At 27.2% G+C, this 8,927-nt stretch overlaps 2 long non-coding RNA genes across 2 annotated transcripts in view; one reads left to right on the forward strand and one right to left on the reverse strand.

Annotated features, from left to right (window-relative positions):
• LOC126302232 (uncharacterized) overlaps positions 1–8,927 on the reverse strand; it is a 179,977-nt gene that overhangs the window by 81,703 nt on the left and 89,347 nt on the right. The gene's annotated exons all lie outside the window — the stretch shown is intronic.
• LOC126302222 (uncharacterized) overlaps positions 1–8,927 on the forward strand; it is a 130,231-nt gene that overhangs the window by 81,626 nt on the left and 39,678 nt on the right. The window lies entirely within an intron of this gene.

Consider the following 8,927-nt stretch of genomic DNA (forward strand, 5'->3'; position numbering starts at 1 on the left):
TTTATCTAATATTATGTATTATCTATAGGAGCCGTATTTGCAATTATAGGAGGTGTCATTCAATGATATCCACTATTTACAGGATTAACTATAAATAATACATGATTAAAAATCCAATTTACAATTATATTCATTGGAGTAAATTTAACATTCTTTCCTCAACGCTTCCTAGGATTAGCAGGAATACCTCGACGATACTCTGACTACCCAGACGCATATACATCATGAAACGTAGTATCAAGAATTGGGTCTACAATTTCTATTGTAGGAATCATTATATTCATTGTAATTATATGAGGAAGAATGATTACAAACCGAGCAATTATATTTAGAGCTAACATAAGAAGATCAACAGAATGACTACAAAATAACCCTCCTGCAGAACATAGTTACTCAGAATTACCATTAATCTCTAGATTCTAATATGGCAGATTAGTGCAGTAGATTTAAGCTCTACAAATAAAGGTTTGACCTTTTATTAGAAAATATTTATTAATGGCAACATGATCAAATTTATCTCTTCAAGATGGAGCTTCACCATTAATGGAGCAATTATCATTCTTTCATGATCATACTATGGTCGTATTATTATTAATTACAGTAATTGTAGGTTATGCCCTAAGTTATATATTATTTATTGCCTATACTAACCGTAATATACTTCATGGACATTTAATTGAAACAATCTGAACAGCTTTACCAGCAATTACATTAATTTTTATTGCCCTTCCATCATTACGACTATTATATTTACTTGATGATTCAGTAGAAGCAATAATTACAATTAAAACCATTGGACGACAATGATATTGAAGATATGAATATTCAGACTTCATAGACGTAGAATTTGACACTTATATAACACCAGAACAAGACCTAGAAAATGATGGATTCCGACTACTAGATGTAGATAACCGAACAATCCTACCAATAAATACAGAAGTACGAGTATTAACAAGAGCATCAGATGTTCTACACTCATGAGCAGTTCCTGCATTAGGGGTTAAAATTGATGCAACGCCAGGTCGGTTAAATCAAGGAACATTCACAATAAATCGACCTGGATTATTCTTTGGACAATGCTCAGAAATCTGTGGAGCAAACCACAGATTTATACCAATTGTAATTGAAAGAACTTCAGTAAATTTATTTATTAAGTGATTATCTAACATAATTTAAGGAGTTAGTTAAAATAAATAACATTAGAGTGTCAATCTAAAGTAACTAAAAAAAATTAGTACACCTTGAAATTCATCAGATGACTGAAAGTAAGTAATGGTCTCTTAAACCAAATAATAGTAAATTAACGACTACTTCTGATGGGGAAATTATATCCAAATCCCTCAAATATCCCCTCTTATATGATTCTCACTATTCATTATATTTTCAGCTACATTAATCTTGTTTAATCAAATAAACTTCTTCTCATTTAAACCTAACCTTATTAAAAGAGCAGAAAAAGGAACAATTGAAATAAAAAACTTAAATTGAAAATGATAACAAATCTATTCTCAACATTTGACCCATCAACTAACATCTTTAATTTATCATTAAATTGAACTAGAACATTTCTAGGACTATTATTAATCCCATCACTATTTTGACTTACACCATCACGAATTAACATTCTCTGAAATAAACTAAATTTAACCTTACATAATGAATTTAAAACACTTCTTGGACCAAAATCATTTAATGGAACAACTTTCATTTTCATCTCAATTTTTATTATAATATTATTTAACAATTTCATAGGATTATTCCCTTATATTTTTACTAGAACAAGACATTTAGCATTAACATTTGCAATTGCCCTACCTATATGGCTAAGATTTATATTATTTGGATGAATTAACCATACTAATCATATATTTACACACCTTGTACCACAAGGTACACCGCCTGCATTAATATCATTTATAGTACTAATTGAAACAATTAGTAATGTTATTCGACCAGGTACATTAGCAGTACGGTTGGCAGCAAATATAATTGCAGGACACTTATTATTAACCTTATTAGGAAACACAGGACCATCTATAGCAATAAACTTAATCTCATTACTAATTATTGGACAAATACTTGTATTAATTCTAGAATCAGCAGTAGCAATAATTCAAGCCTATGTTTTCTCAATTCTAAGAACTCTATATTCTAGAGAAGTATATTAAACCTATGTTAACAACTCACTCAAACCACCCATTCCACTTAGTAGACTATAGACCTTGACCATTAACAGGAGCAATTGGAGCAATAGTCCTAGTATCAGGACTAGCAAAATGATTCCACCTATTTAATATTAACTTATTCATAATTGGATTTGGAATTACCCTACTAACTATAATTCAATGATGACGAGATGTAGTATGAGAAGGAACATATCAAGGATTACATACAGGATTTGTATCAATTGGATTACGATGAGGAATAATTTTATTTATTGCATCAGAGGTATTATTTTTCGTTTCTTTTTTTTGAGCATTCTTTAGAAGAAGATTAGCACCAACAATTGAACTAGGAATACTATGACCTCCAATAGGAATTCAACCCTTTAACCCTATACAAATTCCATTACTTAATACAGCTATTCTTTTAGCATCAGGAGTAACAGTAACATGAGCACATCATAGTTTAATGGAATCTAATCATACTCAAGCACTACAAGGATTATTCTTCACAGTGTTATTAGGACTATACTTTACAATACTTCAAGCATATGAATATTGAGAAGCACCTTTTACCATTGCAGATGCAGTTTATGGATCAACATTCTTTGTTGCAACAGGATTCCATGGTTTACACGTAATTATTGGAACAATCTTTTTATCAACATGTCTACTTCGACACTCAATAAATCAATTTTCACCAAGACATCACTTTGGATTTGAAGCAGCAGCATGATACTGACACTTCGTAGACGTAGTATGATTATTCTTATATATCTCTATTTATTGATGAGGTTTTTTCTAGTATAAATAGTACATTTGACTTCCAATCAGAAAGCTTGATATAAATCAAGAAAAACAATTCTAATTCTATCAACAAGAGTTTTCATTAGATTTATTATTCCAATAATTGTTATAATCCTGGCAACAACACTATCAAAAAAATTAATTAATGATCGAGAAAAAAGATCACCATTTGAATGTGGGTTTGATCCAAAAAGATCAGCACGAATACCATTCTCAATACGATTCTTCCTAATCGCAGTAATCTTTTTAATTTTTGATGTAGAAATTGCACTAATTCTACCAATTGTAATTATTTTTAAAACTTCAGACATTATAATCTGAACAGTATCAACAATATTTTTTATTCTAGTTCTATTAGGAGGACTATACCATTTCTAAAATTTATATAGTTTAAATAAAACATTACATTTTCACTGTAAAAATAATATATCTATATTTATAAATACTTAAAAGTAAAAATACTTCCTTAACATCTTCAGTGTCACGCTCTAATTATAAGCTATTTAAGTAAACGAAAAACAATATTACCAAAATAAATATTCAAAAAATAAAAGTTAAAAGATAAATCTTGAAATTAGAATCATACCAACCTTGAATATAACCAATTAAATAAATAAATAATCTATATAAACCTTGACCACCAAGTAATTCACCTCAACCATAATCAAATGACTTAGATGAATAATAACCTATTTTTAAAGGAATATATCTAATAAACTTAGTTGAAAGAAAAGGTATAAATCATATAGAACCAGCAAATCTAACAAAAGAAAGTATACTTAAAGAAAATAAATTATGAGAAAAATCAAAATTAGAAATAAGATAACCTAAATAAGCACCTAAAATAACAACTGTAATAGTTAAAAACTTTAAATAATAAGGTAAAGCAATCACATGAGGAATAGGAAAAATTAATCAAGATAAAAGACTACCACCAAAAACAGCAACAAACAATAGACCAATTATTCCAAATGAAATATAATAACCCTTATCATCAAAAGAAAATCTAGAATAAAAATTATTATCACCAGATATTGAATAATAAAACAAACGAAAAGAATAAGAAGCAGTTAAACCAGTAGAAAAAAAATAAAGAAAAAAAATTAAACAATTAATTCATCTTAAACAAACCATCTCAAGAATTAAATCCTTTGAATAAAATCCCGCTAAGAAAGGTATTCCACACAAAGATAAACTAGAAACATTAAAACAAACTGAAGTTAAAGGTATGAAATTAACAATTGATCCTATAAAACGAACATCCTGAGAATCCTTCAAATTATGAATTATTGAACCTGCACATATAAATAATAATGCCTTAAATAAAGCATGAGCCAATAAATGAAAAAATGCAAGCTTTGGATAACCTATAGCCAAAATTCTTATTATTAAACCAAGTTGTCTTAAAGTAGAAAGAGCAATAATCTTCTTTAAATCAAACTCAAAATTAGCGCCCAATCCAGCCATAAATATAGTTATACAACCAATTAAAAGTAAAAATCAACCACAATTATAAGTATCCAATATTGGTCTAAAACGAATTAATAAATAAACACCAGCAGTAACAAGAGTAGAAGAATGAACTAAAGCAGAAACAGGAGTAGGAGCTGCTATAGCAGCAGGAAGTCATGAAGAGAAAGGAATCTGAGCTCTCTTAGTTATAGCTGCTAAAACAATTAATATAGTAATGAGCTTTATTTCAAAAGAATTAGAAATAAAATCATAATAATAAATATAATTTCAACCACCAAAATTTAACATTCATGCAATAGAAATTAAAATAGCAACATCACCAATACGATTAGAAAGTGCAGTTAATATACCAGCACTATAAGATTTTACATTTTGATAATAAATAACTAAACAATAAGAAACTAAACCTAAACCATGTCAACCTAATAAAATTCTAATTAAATTAGGACTAATAATTAAAAAACCTATAGAAAGAATAAATATTAAAACAATAATAATAAAACGATTTATATTCTTTTCACCAGATATATAATCCTCTCTATAATAAATAACCAAAGAAGAAATATATATAACAAAAGATATAAAAATAAGAGATATTCAATCCAAAATTAAAGTTATAACAACTATAGAACCATTTAAATTGAAAAGCTCTCACTCAACAAAAACTCTATAATCAATTATTAAATAATAAATACCTAAAATAAGAATTATAGTTCTCGAAATAAACAAAGAAAAAAAACTCAAAGAACAAATAGAAAATAAATTCACGGCCTAAGATGAAACACTTCATATCATTGATTCCACAAAACAATATTTTTAATTAAAATACTTAAGCAAACTAAACAAAGAAATATTCACCCTTTAAACAGAGAATATTTAAAGGCAATCAATGTAAAAGTAAAAGATGATATTCACGAAAATAACCAAGAGAACAAGTATAAACACCAGAATAATAATTCCCATGCTGAGAATAAGAATATATATACAAAGTATAAACAGCTCTAAAAAAAGATAAAAAAATCAAAGCAAAGAATCTAAAAGAAGATCAAGATATAATTCTATTTAATAATCTAATTTCACCTACCAAATTTAAAGAAGGAGGAGCAGCCATATTTGATGATCTTAAAAGAAATCATCATAAAGCCATTCTTGGCATCAAATTAATTATACCCTTGTTAATTAATAATCTTCGTCTACCTAAACGTTCATAAATAATATTAGATAAACAAAATAAACCAGAAGAACATAAACCATGACCAACCATTAGAGAAAGAGAACCTACACAACCTCATCAATTCATAGTCATCAATCCACCAATAACCATTCTTATATGACCAACAGAAGAATATGCAATTAAAGACTTTACATCAACCTGACGAAAACAAATAAATCTTACAATAACACCCCCAGATAAACCTAAAGACAATCAAAAATAATTAAACTTTAAACCCAAATAAGAAATAACCTTTATAACACGAAAAATACCATAACCACCTAACTTTAATAAAACACCAGCAAGAATTATTCTACCTGAAATAGGGGCCTCTACATGAGCCTTAGGAAGTCATAAATGAACCAAAAACATAGGTATCTTAACTAAAAAAGCCAAAATTATAAATACATAAAACATAAAATAATAAGAACCAAAATCAACCAATAAAGGAAAATATAAAGTATTAGAAAAATCATAAACCTTAAATAAAACTAATAATAAAGGTAATCTAGCAACCAAAGTATAAAAAATTAAATAAACACCAGCCTGCAAACGCTCAGGTTGATAACCCCAACCCAAAATTAAAAGTAAAGTAGGAACTAATCTAGCCTCAAAAAAAATATAAAAAGAAAGAAGACTTAATCTAGCAAATGAACAATAAAGCATAATTATTAAAATCAAAACCATAAAAACAAAAAAATTAGAATGATATGAACTTAAATAAACTGAACCTCTAGCAGTGATTATTAAAGAACAAATCCAAAAACTAAGTAAAATTAAACTAAAAGAAAAATAATCAATACCAAAATAATATCTAATTATATTCAAATCAGCATATGAATAAACACAAATTATAAAAACAAAACCCGACAGAAACATTAAAGAATGAACCAACCATCAACAATTATTTAATAAACAAAGAGGGATCAAAAAATAGTTATAAATAAATACTTTAACATAAAGATAAACCAAAAGAATTAAAAAAATCATTACCATGAGAACGAATTATTGAAACTAAAATAGAAAGACCTAAAGCACCCTCACAAACAGAAAAAACTAAAAAAATAACAGGAAAAAAATAATCATAATCGAACTCAATAAGAAAAACAATAACTAACATAAATAAAGAAAGAACAATATATTCTAATCTCAAAAGAACCATTAATAAATGTTTACGTTTAGAAGAAAAAACATAAACACCAGCAAAATAAATCAATAAAGAAGTAAAAATAGAGAATATAAACATTAGTTTTAATAGTTTAAAAAAAACGCCGGTCTTGTAAACCGGAAATAAGTCCAGCCCCCACTTTTAAAACTTCAGAGGTGGAAAAGCTTCCATCATCGGTCCCCAAAACCGGTATTTTAAATAAACTAACCCCTGAAATGATCAAAATAATAATTATATCATTATCAAATGTAATAAATATTAATTTTATTAAATTAAGACACCCAATATCAATAATGCTTTTTATTATCCTTCAAACCTTCCTAGTTGGATTAATAACAGGAACAATAATAGAAAGATATTGATTATCATATATTTTATTTTTAACATTTTTTTCTAGTATTATTTATTTACATTACAAGAATTGCATCAAACGAAATATTTCAGCCTAAATCAATCACTATAATTATTACATTAATAATGTGAGTATTTATCATATTAATATTAATTATTCTAGATATATCTATATTTATAGACTTTTTCAAAAACACCGAAACTATAAATATTGATACTTCAATCAATTATCAAGAAATAACAATATCTTTAGAAAAATTATATAATAGACCAACATTCATTATTACAATAATAATAATAATTTATTTAATTTTAGCACTACTAGCAGTTGTTAAAATCACCAATATTAATCAGGGACCTATTCGTAAAATAAGATAATTACTAATGAATAAACCCTTACGATTAAGACATCCTTTAATTAAAATTATTAATAACTCTTTAATTGACTTACCTGCCCCAACAAATATTTCATTTTCATGAAATTTTGGATCCCTATTAGGGTTATGTTTGGTAATTCAAATCGTAACTGGACTATTTTTAGCTATACATTATACATCAAATATTGAAATAGCATTCAGTAGTGTAGTACACATCTGCCGAGACGTAAATAATGGTTGAATTATCCGAACCTTACACGCAAATGGAGCATCTATATTTTTTATTTGTATTTACTTACATGAAGGACGGGGAATTTACTATGGATCTTATATATATATACATACCTGAATAATTGGTACAGTGATTTTATTTTTAGTTATAGCAACTGCATTTATAGGATATGTCTTACCCTGAGGCCAAATATCTTTTTGAGGTACAACAGTAATTACTAATTTATTATCAGCAATCCCATACTTAGGAACAGATTTAGTCCAATGAGTATGAGGAGGATTCGCTGTTGATAATGCAACATTAAATCGATTCTTCACATTCCATTTTGTATTACCATTTATTATTGCTGCTATAGCAGCAATTCATTTATTTTTTCTTCACCAAACAGGATCTAATAATCCTCTTGGACTAAATGGAGATATTGAAAAAATTCCATTCCATCCATACTTTACCTTTAAGGATTCTATTACATTTGTAATAATAACATCATTATTAATTATACTATGTTTAATTAATCCTTACCTATTAGGAGATCCAGATAACTTTGTACCTGCCAACCCATTAGTAACACCAGTTCACATTCAACCAGAATGATATTTCCTATTTGCATATGCAATTCTACGATCTATCCCTAATAAGTTAGGAGGTGTTATTGCATTATTTTTATCAATTAGAATCTTAATAATTTTACCATTTTATAATAAAACACCATTCCGAGGCATTCAATTTTACCCTATTAATCAAATTTTATTCTGAATTATAGTAGTTGTTGTATGCTTACTAACGTGAATTGGTAAACGACCTGTTGAAGAACCTTATATTATAACAGGTCAAATCTTAACAATTATTTACTTCACATATTTCTTAATTAATGTCCATGTCACAAACGCATGAGATAAATTAATTAAGGAATAAAGTTAATTAGCTTAGGAAAAGCATATGTTTTGAAAACATAAAATTAGAAGTTTAACTCTTCTATTAACTTTTCTCAAAAAATTTCACTAAACAAAAGAGATAAATAAAATCTTTAAACCAACAAAGAAAATAAAAAAAAATCAAAGATAAAGGTAAAAAACTTTTTCAAGCTAAGTACATTAATTTATCATAACGGAACCGTGGTAATGTTCCACGAACCCAAATA

This window comes from Schistocerca gregaria, unplaced genomic scaffold (genome assembly GCF_023897955.1).
Source record: "Schistocerca gregaria isolate iqSchGreg1 unplaced genomic scaffold, iqSchGreg1.2 ptg000169l, whole genome shotgun sequence".
In the NCBI taxonomy this organism is placed as follows: Eukaryota; Metazoa; Arthropoda; class Insecta; order Orthoptera; family Acrididae; genus Schistocerca; species Schistocerca gregaria.